Source organism: Hyperolius riggenbachi, chromosome 4 (assembly GCF_040937935.1).
Source record: "Hyperolius riggenbachi isolate aHypRig1 chromosome 4, aHypRig1.pri, whole genome shotgun sequence".
NCBI lineage: Eukaryota > Metazoa > Chordata > Amphibia > Anura > Hyperoliidae > Hyperolius > Hyperolius riggenbachi.
The window spans coordinates 242,794,605-242,813,770 of NC_090649.1; the positions used below are offsets into that span (position 1 = coordinate 242,794,605).

The following is a 19,166-nucleotide window of genomic DNA, read 5'->3' on the forward strand; positions in this document are numbered from 1 at the left end:
TCAGATCTGACTAGATTAGCTACATGCTTTTTTCTGATGGGATTCAGACACTACTGCAGCAAAATAGATCAGCAGGGCTGCCAGGTAACTGTTATTTTTTAAAGCAAACATTAGGCAAATTAATAATAAAAAAAATGTACTTGCCTGGGGCTTCCTCCAGCCCCTGGAAGCTTGTGTGTCCCTCGCCGCAGCTCCACTCTATGAGTCGCCTGGGATCCCATCCGTAGCAGCTGCCAACCTGAAGAGGTCGGCGGTTACTGTGCCTGCACAGAACACTCCTGCCAATGGGAGCATGAATGTGCGCGGCGGCGTGCTCCTGCTGGCGCAGTAGCTGCTGACCTCACCAGGTCAGCAGCTGCTACAGAGGAAACCCCTGGCAACCTGCTGAGAGCAGAGCTGCGGCAAGGGACACACAAGTTTCCAGGGGCTAAAGGAAGCCTGGTATAAGTAAATCTGCTTTTTATTAATTTGCCTGATCTTTCCTTTAAGTGGAAATAAATATGGCAGCTGCCATATTCTTCTCACTACAGTTGTCCCTTATTTTCTAGGCAGTGAAGTTGTGAATCATAGCTTTAGGAGCTGTGTAGACCTTTTTCTGCTGTCTGTGTCATTTAAACATTAGCTGTAATGTTGTAACATTAGCTGTAGTGTAGGTCAACTACATTTTCTGCAGTTTACTCTTTTGTTATGTGTACACAAATGTTTTATACAATTAAGATACTAAAGCAATCTTAAAGAGAACCCGAGGTGGGATTTAATTATGTTAGTGGGGCACAGAGGCTGGTTGTGCACACTAACAACAGCCTCTGTTGCCCATGGTGTGCCTCCAGGACCCCCCTGCGTCGCTAAACCCCCCACAGTGCTAGCGACACACAGCGTGTCGCCAGCACAATGTTTACCTATGCCTGTCTGTTAGCGCCGCTCCCCCGCCTCCTCTGTATCGGCGCTACCCGCCCGCGTCCCTTCCCTCCCGCTGAATGGAGGGAAGTGACGCGGGTGGGTAGCGCCGATACAGAGGAGGCGGGGGAGCTAACAGACAGGCATAGGTAAACATTGTGCTGGCAACACGCTGTGTGTCGCTAGCACTGCGGAGGGGATAGCGTCGCGCAGGGGGGTCCTGGAGGCACACCATGGGGCAACAGAGGCTGGTGTTAGTGTGCACAACCAGCCTCTGTGCCCCACTAACATAATTAAATCCCACCTCGGGTTCTCTTTAAAGGACAACTGTAATGAGAAGTATATGAAGGCTGCCGTATCTCTAGAATTCCAGTTTCCTGGCAGTCCTGCTGGCCTGTTTGGTTGCATCAGTCTCTGAATAACACCAGAAACAAGAATGCAGCTAATCTTCTCAGATCTGACTATAATGTCAGAAACGCCTGATCTGCTGCATGCTTGTTCAGGGTCTATGGCTGAAAGTATTAGAGGCAGAGGATCAACAGGACAGCCAGGCAACTGGTATTGCTTAAAGCGAAATAAATATGTCAGCCTCCATATCCCTTTCAGTTCAGTTGACCTTTAATGCAAATCTCTATGTACAGGGGCCCTTGGGGTAGTTATAGTAGATGATCAAAGCACTTTTGCCACCAAAAATTAGATCACTACAATAAACAAAGCAAATCTTAAAAGGGCATTTTTTTAACCACACATTGCTTATCAATAGGCCCCAATGCTTGCTCTCCACTTTTGGTGTTTATTTTCATTTTTTTACATCAGTGCAAGTCATTGGGGCTTTGATCTTTATTTCAGTGGAGCTTATTTCCTTCACTTTAGGATATTTGCAATGCTGTTTTTTTTTTCTCAATTTTTCCATCCTAGTTCCCCCTCCAAAAATTCTGCTCCAGGCTTTATCCAGTACAGTGGCACTGACACGCATCAGACCACTCTTTCCGGCAGGTGTACAGTCTCTGGGTGTTAAACTTTGGAAATGAGTCCATTGTGCATTGTGAGGAGATGCCACGCAATCACCTCAGCAGCCTCCTTATACTCTGTTGGCTAGCTTTACAATATTGGCAAGGTATCTAAAAACTGGCAGAGCATATATATTAACCACTTACCGACCACCCACTGCACAGGGGCGGCCGGAAAGTGGATCCCGCAAGGACCGCCGCATGCACAGGGGCGGCGGTCCTTGTAGGGGCATTGGCGGAGCGATCGCGTCATCCGTGACGCGATCCCCCGCCGGAGACTGGCTCCGCCCCCCTCGCGCTGTAACCTGCCGGTCGTTCGGAAGCGCCGGCAGGTTACTAGCACCCGGATTGCTGCATACAAAGTGTATAATACACTTTGTAATGTATACAAAGTGTATTATACAGGCTGCCTCCTGCCCTGGTGGTCCCAGTGTCCGAGGGGCCACCAGGGCAGGCTGCAGCCACCCTAGTCTGCACCCAAGCACACTGATTCCCCCCCCCCTGCCCCCTGATCGCCCACAGCACCCCTCAGACCCCCCCCTGCCCACCCCCCAGACCACTGTTTGCACGCAATCACCCCCCTAATCACCCATCAATCACTCCCTGTCACTATCTGTCAACACTATTTTTTTTTATTCCCTAAATTGCCCCCTGCTCCCTCCTGATCACCCCCCCCACCCCTCAGATTCTCCCCAGACCCCCCCCCCCTGTGTACTGTATGCATCTATCCCCCTGATCACCTGTCAATCACCCATCAATCACCCCCTGTTACTGCCACCCATCAATCAGCCCCTAACCTGCCCCTTGCGGGCAATCTGATCACCCACACCAATAGATCGCCCGCAGATCCGACGTCAGATCACCTCCCAAGTGCAGTGTTTACATCTGTTCTCTACCCTAAACACCCACTAATTACCCATCAATCACCACCTGTCACTGTTACCCATCAGATCAGACCCTAATCTGCCCCTTGCGGGCACCCAATCCCCCGCCTACACACTCAGATTGCCCTTAGACCCCCCCCCCCCTTATCAATTCACCAGTGCAATATTTACATCTGTTCTTCCCTGTAATAAAACATAAATGTAAAGGAAAAAAGGGGGGCTGGGGAGCATATGTCACAAATCACAAAAATCAAAAAATGAGTGAAAAATTACAAAATGTATTAATTTTATAATTGAACATATTAAAAACCACCAGTGTAAACTGCCAAGAGACCACGCTCAGCAACCAATCAACCATCAAACACACCACTGCCTAAGACCACCTAATGTGATCAGGGATCCCAAATGTCGTATAAAAAATAGGCCTAGACAAGTATAGTGCATCAAAAAATGGGGACAATGGGAAAGTAGCAGTTTTAGCAGGCCGGTACAGATGTCAGAGGCAAAGTAAGTCAATATATCCAGCAAAGGCCAGGAAGCCAATATAGCATCTGCAGACAAACAGTTCAATGAAGCAGCATAGCCAGCATGGACGGATGGAATGCAGGTTGAAGCACAAATCAGAAAAATGGCATGAAGCATAAGCCATACTATACCCAATCCTGGTACAGCAGTGCGGAGTCCAGTTAGCTCCTGAAGGCTGTCTGGTCTCTCAACCCCATGTGTAGAAGCCCAAGGCTGGGGGAGTGACTTTTGATCCGGTAGAGGAATCAGGTCCAATGTGCTAGTGTGGCAGGCTATGATGGTCAGAGCAGAGTCCCATGTAGGCAGAGAGCTAGTGGCCTTCCAAGTGGAGATCGTAGAGATGCCTCAGGCCAGCAGAGGGTGGATGCGGAGAGTGGAAGGGCAGCGGGACAGAGGCAGACAGGTGCTAGCACCACGCCGGCAGCCCTGACATGTTTCGCCGGGTCTACCGGCTTTTTCAAAGGGAGGCGTGGCTGGAATCATGTGTTGCCTGAGGCTCCTTATAGGGCAGCGTCATCAGTCACGTGCGCGCACGCACGCGTAATTACGTACGCGTCAACCAACGCGTACGCATGCGCACTAACGCCGCAACGGACACGCAGCTCAGCCTCGCCCCCACCAATGGCCCAATCAACAGGCCAGACAAAATAAGTCGGCCTGATGCGTGATGGTGGCAATCACAGGTGAGAGGGCAAGGTGGGGGCAGAGAAAAGGGGCTGTGGGGCAGCACATGAGTACATAAAAAATATAACAGCAAAAACGTATATGCAAATAAAGTGAATCAAAACCATGCAAACGCAACATACACAGACAAGCAAAAAGAAATCTATATATTCATAACTCAGAGTCAGCAAATATTATCATACAATCATCTTTACTATAGAAGTTGGACCCAAGGGGACTGCGATAACGCAGTACCACAGTCCAAACAGTGCGGACAATCGGCGCACTCAAAAAGGCAAAAAAAAACAAAAAACTGAGCAACAACGTATGCCAGCTATAACGGCAGATACCACAGGGGAAGACACATGGAGACAACAGCTCGGAGCGCATACAAACCCGCAGACACAGGGGGCAATGGAGGAGCAGACCAACGGAGGGGGGCAAGAAAGGAGACAGCAGGACAAGTGGGAAAAAGCGGGAAGCATCAATTAGGCAGAAAGGCCGCAAAACCGACCGTTTCATTGAGGCCAGGGTATTCAGTGGCCTCCAACTCATAGATCCACCTAGACTCTTTTTATAACAATAAACGATCAAAGTTGCCCCCTCTAATCATGGTATGTATACGGTCGAGACCGACAAATCGTATACCTGAGGCATTACCACCGTGCTCGGATCTAAAGTGCCTCGCAACCGGTGTGGTGGATGTAATGCTTTTAATATTGGCGATGTGTTCGCCAATTCTAGATTTGAAATCACGTCCGGTCTTACCTATATAAAAAGCGCCACAAGGACACAATAAAAGGTAGTCCACAAATTTGGTATTGCAATTCACAAAATGTTGTAGACGCCAGTGATGACCGTTGGGAAGGACAACTTCCCTCCCAATGAATAAAAATCGGCAAACAGTACATCCACCACAGCTATATGTCCCGGTTACGATACAGTGAGGGCGCGTGATCTCAGTGCCTTCCCTGTAATAACCCACTGATCACCTGTCAATCACCCATCAATCACCCCCTGTCACTGCCACCCATCAATCACCCCCCTGTCACTGCCATCCATCAATCAGCCCCTAACCTGCCCCTTGCGGGCAATCTGATCACCCACCCACACCAATAGATCGCCCGCAAATCCGACGTCCGATCATCTCCCAAGTGCAGTGTTTACATCTGTTCTCTACCCTAAACACCCACTAATTACCCATCAATCACCCCCTATAATTGCTACCTATCAGATTAGACCCCTATCTGCCCCTAGGGCACTCAATCACCCGCCCACACCCTCAGAACGCCCTCAGACCCCAGCCCTGATCACCTCCCCAGTGCATTGATTGCATCTATTTTCCCCTCTAACCACCCCCTGAGACACCCATCAATCACCTCCTGTCACCCCCCTAGCACTCCTATCCATCAGATCAGGCCCAATACAACCTGTCATCTAAAAGGCCACCCTGCTTATGACCGGTTCCACAAAATTCGCCCCCTCATAGGCCACCTGTCATCAAAATTTGCAGATGCTTATACCCCTGAACAGTCATTTTGAGACATTTGGTTTCCAGACTACTCACGTTTTGGGCCCGTAAAATGCCAGGGCGGTATAGGAACCCCACAAGTGACCCCATTTTAGAAAAAAAGACACCCCAAGGTATTCTGTTAGGTGTATGACAAGTTCATAGAAGATTTTATTTTTTGTCAAAAAATAGCGGAAATTGATTTGTTTTTTTTTTTACAAAGTGTCATTTTTCACTAACTTGTAACAAAAAATAAAATCTTCTATGAACTCGCCATACACCTAACAGAATACCTTGGGGTGTCTTCTCTCTAAAATGGGGTCACTTGTGGGGTTCCTATACTGCCCTGGCATTTTAGGGGCCCTAAACCGTGAGGAGTAGTCTAGAAAACAAATGCTTCAAAATGACCTGTGAATAGGACGTTGGGCTCCTTAGCGCACCTAGGCTGCAAAAAAGTGTCACACATGTGGTACCGCCGTACTCAGGAAAAGTAGTATAATGTGTTTTGGGGTGTATTTTTACACATACCCATGCTGGGTGGGAGAAATCTCTCTGTAAATGGACAATTGTGTGTAAAAAAATCAAACAATTGTCATTCACAGAGATATTTCTCCCACCCAGCATGGGTATGTGTGAAAATACACCCCAAAACACTTTATACTACTTCTCCTGAGTACGACGGTACCACATGTGTGGCACTTTTTTACACCCTAAGTACGCTTAGGGGCCCAAAGTCCAATGAGTACCTTTAGGATTTCACAGGTCATTTTGCGACATTTGGTTTCAAGACTACTCCTCGCGGTTTAGGGCCCCTAAAATGCCAGGGCAGTATAGGAACCCCACAAATGACCCCATTCTAGAAAGAAGACACCCAAAGGTATTCCGTTAGGAGTATGGTGAGTTCATAGAAGATTTTATTTTTTTGTCACAAATTAGCGGAAAATGACACTTTGTGAAAAAAAAACAATTAAAATCAATTTCCGCTAACTTGCGACAAAAAAAATCTTCTATGAACTCGCTATACTCCTAACGGAATACCTTGGGGTGTCTTCTTTCTAAAATGGGGTCATTAGTGGGGTTCCTATACTGCCCTGGCATTTTAGGGGCCCTAAACCGTGAGGAGTAGTCTTAAAACAAAAATGAGCTGTGAAATCCTAAAGGTACTCATTAGACTTTGGGCCCCTTAGCGCAGTTAGGGTGCAAAAAAGTGCCACACATGTGGTATCGCCGTACTCAGGAGAAGTAGTATAATGTGTTTTGGGGGTGTATTTTTACACATACCCATGCTGAGTGGGAGAAATCTCTCTGTAAATGGACAATTGTGTGTAAAAAAAAAAATCTAACAATTGTCATTTACAGAGATATTTCTCCCACCCAGCATGGGTATGTGTAAAAATACACCCCAAAACACATTATACTACTTCTCCTGAGTACGGCAATACCACATGTGTGGCACTTTTTTAACTGCGCTAAGGGGCCCAAAGTCCAATGAGCACTTTTAGGCTTTACAGGGGTGCTTACAAATTAGCACCCCCCCAAAATGCCAGGACAATAAACACACCCCACAAATGACCCCATTTTGGAAAGTAGACACTTCAAAGTATTCAGAGAGGGGCATGGTGAGTCCGTGGCAGATTTCATTTTTTTTTTTTGTCACAAGTTAGCAGAAATGGAAACTTTTCTTTTTTTTTTTTCTTGACACAAACTGTCATTTTCCGCTAACTTGTGGCAAAAAATAATATCTTCTATGAACTCACTATGCCTCTCAGTGAATACTTTGGGATGTCTTCTTTCCAAAATGGGGTCATTTGGGGGATATTTATACTATCCTGGAATTCTAGCCCCTCATGAAACATGACAGGGGGTCAGAAAAGTCAGAGATGCTTGAAAATGGGAAAATTCACTTTTTGCACCATAGTTTGTAAACGCTATAACTTTTACCCAAACCAATAAATATATGCTGAATGGGTTTTTTTTTTATCAAAAACATGTTTGTCCACATTTTTCGTGCTGCATGTATACAGAAATTTTACTTTATTTGAAAAATGTCAGCACAGAAAGTTAAAAAAATCATTTTTTTTGACAAAATTCATGTCTTTTTTGATGAATATAATAAAAAGTAAAAATCGCAGCAGCAATCAAATAGCACCAAAATAAAGCTTTATTAGTGACAAGAAAAGGAGCCAAAATTCATTTAGGTGGTAGGTTGTATGAGCGAGCAATAAACCGTGAAAGCTGCAGTGGTCTGAATGGAAAAAAAGTGCCTGGTCCTTAAGGGGGGTAAAGCCCATGGTCCTCAAGTGGTTAATGGCATGGATCTTTTTTCCCCATTGAGCTGGCTCTTCAGCACCTGTTTTACTCTTTTGTGGTACTTTTGTCTTTCTTTCCTTCTTATCTTGGATGTATTCTGATTGTGGGATGCCAGTTGTATTGTAGCTGGTCAGCTATGTGTTCTACTGGTAGCTTAACCCCATCAGTCCTGGCTAACTACCCAATTTTTGTCCATCATATAGCCACAGTCCAAATGACTTCCCAGTGTCTTTGCTGTAAATCCACGTCAGGTAGTTCAGAGTCAATGTCTTGTTTACTCTTAGTATACAGCTTAATGTCTTAATGTATTGTAGATGGCAGATGTTAGTTCCACTCTAAAATCTGTCTCTAGTTTTTGTTATTATTTGGCTGAGGAAAGACAAGCCTATGCAAAACAGCCCCCGGGATAATGCATTTCCATAGTATATTTTGCACTAAATGGCCACTTGTGCTAGCTGTCTTGAATTGACATCTATTTTTACCTTCTACTGCCCTTCAGAGATCTTCAGGAAGGTTCTCAGTGTTCTGATAAGAGATGCTAGCAAACAGTTCGCCAGCGAATGTTTATGGGGAATTCTGGCTGTGCACTACTTCCGGGTAGCAATGTCCCAGAGTAGCACGCCTGCCTGTGTCTGCACATTATTATTATTATTATTATTATTATTGATTTCTAAAGCGCCAACATACTCCGTGGCGCTGTACAAAGTAAGAAACAAACATGGGGTACATAATAATACAGACAATGGTGTACACCAATATACAAGATACATAATTAGTGACAAAATACTAAGAATGATACAAAATACAAATTATAGAATTGGTAATGACAGTGATAAAATTAACATGATGAATAAAATGTATAATGGTTACCAAGACACAAAAGGGGGAGAGAGCCCTGCCCTTGCGAGCTTACAATCTAAAGGGAATGGGGGGGGGGGGAACAAGAGGAGGGGTAGTATGCAGCAAATATATAGAGGCTTTGTGTTTTAGGATACCTAGTAGGAGTGCAATTTGGTCTTAGTACAAAGGGAAGTGGCCTAAGGTAGAGCATATGCTTGTCGGAACAAGTGTGTTTTTAGAGAGCGTTTAAAGGTAACAAAGGTTGGCGAGTGACGGATGTGTTGTGGGAGGGCATTCCAGAGGAGGGGTGAAGCGCGTGCGAAGTCTTGTAAACGTGAATGTGAGGAGTTGATTCTAGAGGAGGACAACAGAAGATCATGTGCCGATCTGAGATTGCGAGATTGCGACATGTCCTTTAGTACGCTTGCCCTGGCTTGGCAGTGCGCGTCCCTGAGTGCAACTAGTGTTGTCCGGTTCATGAACGATTCGGATCTTTGATCCGGATCTTTTTTGTGAGTCGAGTCATCTGGAGCATAACAATGAACGATTCGGTTCACAAAGGGGGTGGATCCAGGAGCGGCACTCCCCCCCCCCCCCTCTCAGCAGGCAGGGGGGTCCTGGAAGCAGAGCAGAGATGGATCGCTCAGTTCGAGGGGAGCCAACCTTGCAGGGACAGGTAGATGAGAAAGAGGGGACATGGGTGCCACTGCCAGATATGTGTAGAGCACACGTACTGGCTGTAATGTGCTGCTCATTTTAGGCTGTCTGTTCCGTAGTTGTGCATAGTGAACAAATGGGAAACTTTTGGCTCAGAAGCACAGCTCAGTAACTTTGCAGACAGCGTGCTGGGCTAAAATGACGGGGCAGGCACTGTGATTGCAGTGCAATATGATCCTCCTGCACTCTGCTCTAAACAGCTGCACTTCACTTCTCCCTACATTTATGATGAGTGTTTGAGGTTAGAAAAGGACACATTGGGGAATGCATTCTTTCACTGTGAGACGTTTGCATTCAAAGTATACAGATGTACATACAGGTGAAATATATTTAAAACATATGATTGCAACATGTGGGTAATGTGTGCAAAAAACATTTTTGCTCTCTGCTCACCCCTCTTCGTCCACTCATCCCTTCTCTGTCCACCCCCTTCGCCTTCTCTGTCCACTGCAGGGAAAGTCCTGTCCTGCTAGTCATTTCACCCCCAGAATGCTTCCCTAGTAAAATGATTCGAAGATTCGGTTCAAAGATCCGGATCTTTTCAATGAACTGTTGGGCCAGGGCATGCGTACTAAAGGACGTGTTCAGGCACGGGCAGGCGTACTGCTCCAGGACATTGCGACCCGGAATTAGTACAGGGCCTGCTCTCCGGGGAGCAGCTCGCGAGTTTGCCTACATCGCTAGTTCTGATCACTTTTTATAGCTCCATGTCTTCATGTGGGTGGCACTAATAGACTTTCCTGTAGTCATAGGCTTGCTTGGGTTAGCCTGTCTGGGTGGGAAACTGCTTCAGTTAGCTTGTTCATCTGTACTACCAGGGATTCATACACTGGTGTTAGTTTCTTTAGGCTTTACCACACTTTAATGCTACATGCAACACAGGTTGCCATTTAAGCATAAGACACTTACATTGCTATGCAATTTTCTGTGAGGCAAATGCAATCCTATTCATTATAATGAATGGAATCACACTGTGCTGCACAAATAATGCATGCAATCATGCATTGCGATTCCATGCTGAATCGCAACACACGTATGGAAACCTCAATGCAGTCTATGCACTTCTGATGGCTTTGCAGATCACATCGCTAGGCATTGCTGAAAACAGGATCAGCGACGCACACATGGTGACGAGGCCTTAGCCAGTAGGTATCGATCATGATGTATGAGGGGGACTTCACTTCAACACTCCTCCAGATCAAAGCTCACAAATTGCAGCTTCTCATTTACTCCTTGGGATATAAACTAAACATAGCGCAGTATATTCTGCAGAAAACCACCACTTGCACAACTCATGAGAACATGTGTTAACTGAAGGTGGCCGCTTGACTGATTGTGACAATCAGAGCATCAATACATCAAGCCTTTGTATTCTGTCACCATCAATGGATAACCAAGCTATTGCACAGCGTCAGATGTCCCAAATGATAAAGTAAAAATGGCTCAAACAGAGCTCTAATGGTGTAGCCTATATATTAACTTTAAAAACACCTGCATGTAATCTGTAAATATAAATACAATAGTGAAAAGCATGTAACTTTATCCCCTTATACATTCCTAGTAGTTTGGGTCACCCTGAGCTGCTTGGTTACTCTTTAGTAAGTATGTAAGAGCATGTATCCCTGTTGTAGTACAGGCACTCTGGCTCCATACCTCTCACTTCCCCAGTGCCTCTACAGGACAACATGTTCAGCGATGCCTCCCTCATGTAGCTTCATCCAAAGCATTTCATCCACTCCAATTGCATTTATCAGGGGCTTTACGAGGTGGGCAGGCTGAGCAAACTTATATCACAATGGCCAAAGTTAATTAGCAATTAACCTCTGCATTTCTATTTCCCACCCTTGTGCCTCTGAGGTCTAAATGTCCATTCAGCTGAAAGGTGGATGAACCTAAAGCAGCACTCTTATGCAAAGCTCTGATGAAGAATGTTGCCCACGATTGTAAGTCCATCATACATAGTTGAAGTGACACAAGCTGAATAATAATTATAAGGAAGGACCTTATAGAATTAAGAAATACATTTCCCCAATGTCTCTGACTATGTACCAATAAAATAATTAAATTAGTAAATAAAATTCCAGCATGGTGTATATAAATAATAAAAAGAAAATAATTACTGATATAGAAACAACGTTTAAGTAAGCCACACTAACACCTATAAGCAATACAATCAAATTGATCCAGAAAATAATGCTAATTCCAATATATAAATATTGCTCATTGTACCCATTGCATAAACAATGCACAATTTCTCCTGATTGCACTTATCCTTAAACACCTATTCCAGTGCAAAATAACTAGCTTTGCATCAGCACAGACTTAATTATAGTATTATTAAGTCAAGGTCAGGTGTTCAACTCTTCATGCTCTTGACCTGTTGTTTTATCTCTGCTACTGGGATGATGTGATGATGACTTCTAACTAATTCTATTTCTGGTCTGTTTTCAACTTTGAAGCTACTTTACACTCAAGGATGTATACAAACGAATTAATAAGCATGAATATAGTGTACGTCTTGTGAAGAAAAAATGGTGAACGATTTGTAGAAATGGTGAAAATGTAAATGAATCTAATATTTTCATTGTTTTATAAATATGCCCCCAAAAAGACTTATGTACAGTTAGGTCCATAAATATTTGGACAGAGCCAACTTTGTTTTAATTTTGGTTCAGTACCACAATGAATTTTAAATGAATCGACTCAGATGCAGTTGAAGTGCAGACTTTCAACTTTAAAGAGACACTTAAGTTGAAAAATAAAAATCCGTTTTACTCACCTGTGGCTTCTACCAGCTTCCTGCAGCTGTCCCATGCCCTCGCACTGACTATTGGATCCTTCTGTTCCCCACCGCCAGCTACTTTCACTTTGCCGACAGGCCTGGCCACACGTAGAAGGAGACTCGGTAGATAATGAAAGTAGCTGGCAGAGGGAACAGGAGGATCCAATTGTCATTGCGACGGCACAGGACAGCTGCAGGGCGGATCAGTTCATTTCGGTGCGCGGCTCTGAGAGCCGAACGCCGAAACTTGGCGCCGTCATAGCAGCAATGCTATGATACGCTCCCCGTGTAGTTGGTAATTCGGGGCTCTGGCGACTCAAAGACTTACTGTCTGTTTAAATACAGCTAAATGCAGTCAAATTTATTGGGCGGTGTTTCATGATACAGATGGACAGTGACCCAAAACATACAGCTAAAGCAACCCAGGAGTTTATTAAAGCAAAGAAGTGGAAAATTCTTGAATGGCCAAGTCAGTCACCTGATCTTAACCCAATTGAGCATAAATTTCACTAGTTTAAGATTAAACTTCAGACAGCCCCACAAAACAGCGAGCAACTGAAAGCCACTGAAGTAAAAAGGAGGAAACCCAGCATCTGGTAATGTTCTAAGTTCAAGATTCAAGCTGTCATTGCCTGCAAAGGGTTCTCAATTAGAAATTAACATTTTATTTCCAGTTATTTAATTTGTCCAATTAGTTTTGAGTCAGTGAAATGAAGGGATTGTGTTAGAGATTCTGTAACAAAAAAAGTTCCCCTGGGGGGTACTCACCTCAGTAGGGGGAAGCCTCTGGACCCTATCGAGGCTTCCCCCGTCCTCCTGTGTCCCACGGCGGTCTCGCTGCAGCCCATGGAACGCACAGCTGACAATTTGTCAGGCTGTGCAATATTTACTTTTTCTGGCTCCAGCGGGGGCGCTGTTGCGGCTCTTCCCACGGAGATGGGCGGAAATAGCCGATCTCCATCGGTTCTGCTCTACTGCGCAGGTGCAGGAGACTTGTGCCTGCGCAGTAGAGCGGCCTGACAGAAATCAGCTATTTCCGCCTATCTCCGAGCGGAGAGCCGATACTGTGCCTGCACTGGAGCCAGGAAGGTAAATATTTACATCCCCGCTGTTCAGGGGAGCTTTATCGCCACCACCGTGGGACACAGGAGGACGGGGGAAGCCTCGATAGGATCCGGAGGCTTCCCCCACCCGAGGTGAGTACCCCCAGGGAACTTTTTTCGTGACAGTTTTTCTTTAAATGCTTTGCCTCACATTTTATGCAATTATTTTGTTCACCCCACTGAATTTAAAGCTGAAAGTCACTAACGGACCAGAGCAATTTTCACCTGCCAGCACTCCTCACTTTCATTCGCCAATAACTTTATCAGTACTTATCACAATACATGATTTATACCTTGTTTTTTTGCCACAAATTAGGCTTTTGGAGGTGATATTTGTTTTCAGTAATTACTTTCTATGCATTTTAGAAGAAAAAAAAGAAAAATACACTATTTCTCCAATTCCATCCCCTGTAGTTATAAAATAAACAATCCTGCTGTAAATGAAACCCACACATTGTATTCACCCATTAGTCCCGATTATTATAACGTTTAAATTATGTCCCTAGTACAATATAGGGTTACATAGTTACATAGTTATTTTGGTTGATAAAAGACATGCGTCCATCGAGTTCAACCAGTATAAAGTACAACACCAGCCTGCTCCCTGAAATATCCCTGTTGATCCAGAGGAAGGCGAAAAAACCCTTACAATTAGCACCAAAAGGGAAAAATTCCTTCCCGACTCCAGATGGCAATCAGATAAAATCCCTGGATCAACATCATTAGGCATTACCTAGTAATTGTAGCCATGGATGTCTTTCAATGCAAGGAAAGCATCTAAGCCCACTTTAAATGCTGGTATAGAGTTTGCCATAACGACTTCCTGAGGCAATGCATTCCACATTTTAATCACTCTTACTGTAAAGAACCCTTTCCTAAAAAAATGGCTAAAACGTTTTTCCTCCATGCGCATATCATGTCCTCTAGTCCTTTGAGAAGGCCTAGGGACAAAAAGCTCATCCGCCAAGCTATTATATTGCCCTCTGATGTATTTATACGTGTTAATTAGATCCCCTCTAAGGCGTCTTTTCTCTAGACTAAATAAACCCAGTTTATCTAACCTTTCTTGGTAAGTGAGACCTTCCATCCCACGTATCAATTTTGTTGCTCGTCTCTGCACCTGCTCTAAAACTGCAATATCTTTTTTGTAATGTGGTGCCCAGAACTGAATTCCATATTCCAGATGTGGCCTTACTAGAGAGTTAAACAGGGGCAATATTATGCTAGCATCTCGAGTTTTTATTTCCCTTTTAATGCATCCCAAAATTTTGTTAGCTTTAGCTGCACCGGCTTGGCATGGAGTACGATTATTTAACTTGTTGTCGATGAGTACTCCTAACTCCTTCTCCAAGTTTGATGTCCCCAACTGTATCCCATTTATTTTGTATGGTGCTAGACCATTGGTACGACCAAAATGCATGACTTTACATTTTTCAACATTGAATTTCATCTGCCATGTATGTGCCTATATAGCCATCCTATCCGGATCCTGTTGCAATATGACACTATCTTCCTGAGAGTTGATGATTCTGCACAGTTTTGTATCCTCTGCAAAGATAGCAACATTGCTCACTACTGCATCTACTAGGTCATTAATAAATAAATTGAAGAGCACTGGACCCAGAACAGACCCCTTTGGTACCCCACTGCTAACAGTCTCCCATTTTGAGTACGATCCATTGACCACAACTCTTTGTTTTCTGTCCATTAGCCAGTTCCCTATCCATGCACACAGACTCTTCCCCAGTCCTTGCATCCTCAACTTTTGCACCAGACTTTTGTGGGAAACAGTGTCGAAGGCCTTTGCAAAGTCCAAGTATATCACATCTACAGCATTCCCAATATCCATATTAGCATTCACTACCTCATAAAAGCTGAGCATGTTAGTCAAACAGGACCTGTCTTTAGTAAACCCATGTTGATGCTGAGAAATAAGATTATTTTCTACTATGAAGTCATGTATAGTATCTCTTAGTAACCCCTCAAATAGTTTGCATACAACTGATGTTGAGGGTGACAATATTAGATGTTGAAATAAAGGTGTATTTGTTCTGTTTTGCATTTTTAATCTAATTTTAATTTATTTACAAAAAATTGTTATATACCCTTATGCCATACATAATAAAAATAAAAAAGCATAGTCCCTAACATAACTATTTATGGGTTTGTTTGGTTTTTTTTTTTGTTTTGTTTTTTATTTCAATTGTCTTTTTTTCGGCAAGTGTTTTAGTTTGATTACTATGGGGAGCAAGGGAGGAGGGAAGGAGACATTTATTTTATTTAATGTAAAAAGGTGGCAAATTTAGTGTAAAATGTGTGTTTTTATATTTGTACGTTTTTTTTACCACTAGATGTCCTCACACTCACTAATCTGTGTGCTTTGAGCAAGCACACAGATAGTGTTACAGGAAAGATCATTGGCTCTTCGTTCAAGCCATGATCTTTCCCTTACAGGCACTTTGGTTCAGAGGACACTTCTTCCCTTTTACCAATCGCGGCTCTCAGAGACTCATCGGGTACGCGCATGAGTGTGTGAGTGCGTGGCAGCGGAGGATGTTTTTAAAATCTCTTGTGGTCCATTAAGAGGGACCAACAGGATGTTTTAATACTACTGGCACTCCATTAGTGGTTAAAATTCATTGTACTAATGAACAGAACCAAAATTAGAAAAAAGTTGTCTCTGGCCAAATATTTATAGACCTAACTATATATTAGAATATTGTATTCTACGAGATTCTCAAATTTGTACCGGTTGATGCATGAGTGACTTATAGAAAAATGCAAAGAAGGAAAAAAGTGTGTGTGTTTTGTACACTTTGGTTTTGCTTACAAAGTGCACATTTTTGTGTGGAAAAACTATTTCATGTACTCTATAATCTTTCATTTTCAATTAAATGAGCCATTCCTTTCTATCTACCAAAAGATATGAAAATGTATTCCAAATGTAATCATTCTCACACAGTTTAAGATCTGAAAAACTACTTGCTACTTGCAACTAATCAATTTAGATTCAGAAAATGATGTTAAATGTTTTCAAACTACAATAAGGTTGCTACGTTCAATCTTCATTTTTTTTAGGTTTTAATAAAAAATGTCACTTTTTAATTAATTGGTCGATTACTATTTGTTTAGAGAGAGGAAGCAAATTGTTTACAAAGTAAAACCAAAATGCATTTAGTTTCTCACAGACCTTCAGGTCCAATTTGATACCCCTGGGAATCCTGACATTTATAATCCAACATAATGAATTCTTTGAATGTTGCCTGATAAATAAAACATTCTTATTCTTGAGTTTTGTTGATTTGCTATGCCCAAAATGTAATGGCCATGAATGAAAATATTTATTGGCAGTTTCAATAATGACAGATCAAATAATCTCTATCTTCTTTATCTGAAGGTTTTCTTCAAGCAACTCCTTATAGCTTATGTGCATTGCATCTTAAGTACCTGGCTGAAATACCTGGTAGATGTGTAGCAATGCTTTCAATGGAGAGGGAGAACAATAATTCATCATTTATAAAAAATATGCTTATACTCGTATAGTCCTATAATCAAAAACCATAATTAAATTTCAAAAGATCCACTTGTGCTTTTGATTTTATCCATAAAATTTTGCCGTAAATGAGTGGCAACCTTAACCCATTCGCGTTCCGTCGTTTTCACTTGAGCAATGTTCACCTTCCATTCATTAGCCTATAACTTTATCACTACTTATCACAATGAACTGATCTATATCTTGTTTTTTCCGCCACCAATTAGGCTTTCTTTGGGGGGTACATTTTGCTAAGAGCCACTTTACTGTAAATGCATTTTAACAGGAAGAATAAGAAAAAACTGAAAAAATTGATTATTTCTCAGTTTTCAGCCATTATAGTTTTAAAATAATACATACCTCCATAATTAAAACTCACGTATTGTATTTGCCCATATGTCCCGGTTATTACACCGTTAAAATTATGTCCCTATCACAATGTATGGCGACAATGTTTTATTTAGAAATAAAGGTGCATTTTTTCCGTTTTGCATCTATCACTATTTACAAGTTTAAAATAAAAAAAATATAGAAATATTTCATCTTTACATTGATATTTAAAAAGTTTAGACTCTTAGGTAAATATTTAAATGTTTTTTTTTTATTGTAATGGATGTTTTTTTTTATATTAAACATTTTATTTGGGTATTTTTGGGAGAGTGGGATGTAAACCATATTTTTTTTAATGTAATTGTGTGTTGATTTACATTTTTTTTCACTTTTTGTTGTAGTTTTACTTTTTGGCCACAAGATGGCGGCCATGAGTTTGTTTACATGACGTCACTCTAAGCGCAACACATGCTTAGAGTGACGCATCGGGGAGGGAACAGCCAGAAAAGGCGCAGCTTCCAAGAGAAGCTGTCGCTTTTTCAGCGGGGGAGAGGAATCAGTGATCGGGCACCATAGCCCGATTCACTGATTGCCTGGCTAACGAACCGCGGGCCTGGAGCGCGCGTGCACGCGCGCGATCGGCCGCGGTAGAGCGCATGGTTCCTGGACGTAGTTTCTACGTCCAGGAACCAAAATAGGTTAAAGAGACACTGAAGCAAAAAAAATAATTATGATATAATGGTTTGTATGTGTAGTACAGCTAAGAAATAAAACATTAGGAGCAGAGACCTATGTCCAATATTGTTTCCAGTACAGGAAGAGTTAAGAAACTCCAGTTATCTATGTAAAAGAACCATTGAGCTCCACAACTTTCAAAGTCACGGAGAGCTCTGTCTTGTGAAGCTTGTTATCTCAACTGTCAGTCATTGTATTTTCTTTTTCTCTCCAGAGGACAGTTCAATAGTTCACTGACCTGCTCTGTAAAATCATTTAGAATACTGAGCAGTGTGTAAACAGCAAATATTAGAGAATCATGCAATGTTATAAAAAACACTATAGAACTGAAAATAAAAATATGAGAATATTTTCTTTGCTACTAATATTCTAGTAATTATCTGTGCTACACAACCAATTCATTATATCATATTTTTTTATCGCTTCAGTGTCTCTTTAACCATTTCAACCCGTGGGTATTTTTCACCTTATGCATCAGAGCAATTTTCACCTCCCATTCATTCACCAATAACTTTATCACTAATTATCACAATGGATTGGTCTATATCTTGTTTTTTCCACCACCAATTAGGCTTTCTTCGGGTGGTACATTTTTTGCTAAAAAAAAAAAAATTTCTAAATGCATTTTCACAGGAATATTAAGAAAAAAATGGAAAAAATGCATTATTTATCAGTTTTTGCCATAATAGCTTTAAAATAATACATGCGACCATAATTAAAACCTATGTATTTTATTTGCCCACTTGTCCCGGTTATTACACCATTTAAATTATGTCCCTATCACAATGTATGGCGCCAATATTTTATTTGGAAATAAAGGTGCATTTTTTTCAGTTTTGCGTCCACCACTATTTACAAGCTTATAATTTAAAAAATGTTCGTAATATACCCTCTTCACATGCATATTAAAAAAGGTTAGACCCTTAGGTCATATTTATGTTTTTTTTTATGGTAATTTTTCTTTTTTTTTCATTAAAAATTTTATTTGGGTAATTGTTGGTGTGGGAAGTAAACAGTTAATTTTAAATGTAATAATGTGTGTTCATTTCATTGAAAAATGTATGTAGATGTAATTTTACTATTTGGCCACAAGATATCCACACAGTCAAAAACATTTTTTTTTTAGCCCTGGAAGCAAACTCTCTTGCTTCCAATGAAGCATAATGAGGACGGGAAAAAATTTTTTTATCAGAAAGACGGCGGTTTCTGATAAGAAGCCGTCGGTCTTTCTACCAGGGACCTAGATCAATGAATGGGAACTATGTTCCCATTCATTGATCTCCTGGCTAACTGGGGATGACACACACGCAGCACCCGCCTAGACATGA

At 42.3% G+C, this 19,166-nt stretch overlaps 1 protein-coding gene across 10 annotated transcripts in view; it reads left to right on the forward strand.

Moving 5' to 3' along the window:
* MEI4 (meiotic double-stranded break formation protein 4) overlaps positions 1-19,166 on the forward strand; it is a 622,672-nt gene that overhangs the window by 146,434 nt on the left and 457,072 nt on the right. The gene's annotated exons all lie outside the window — the stretch shown is intronic.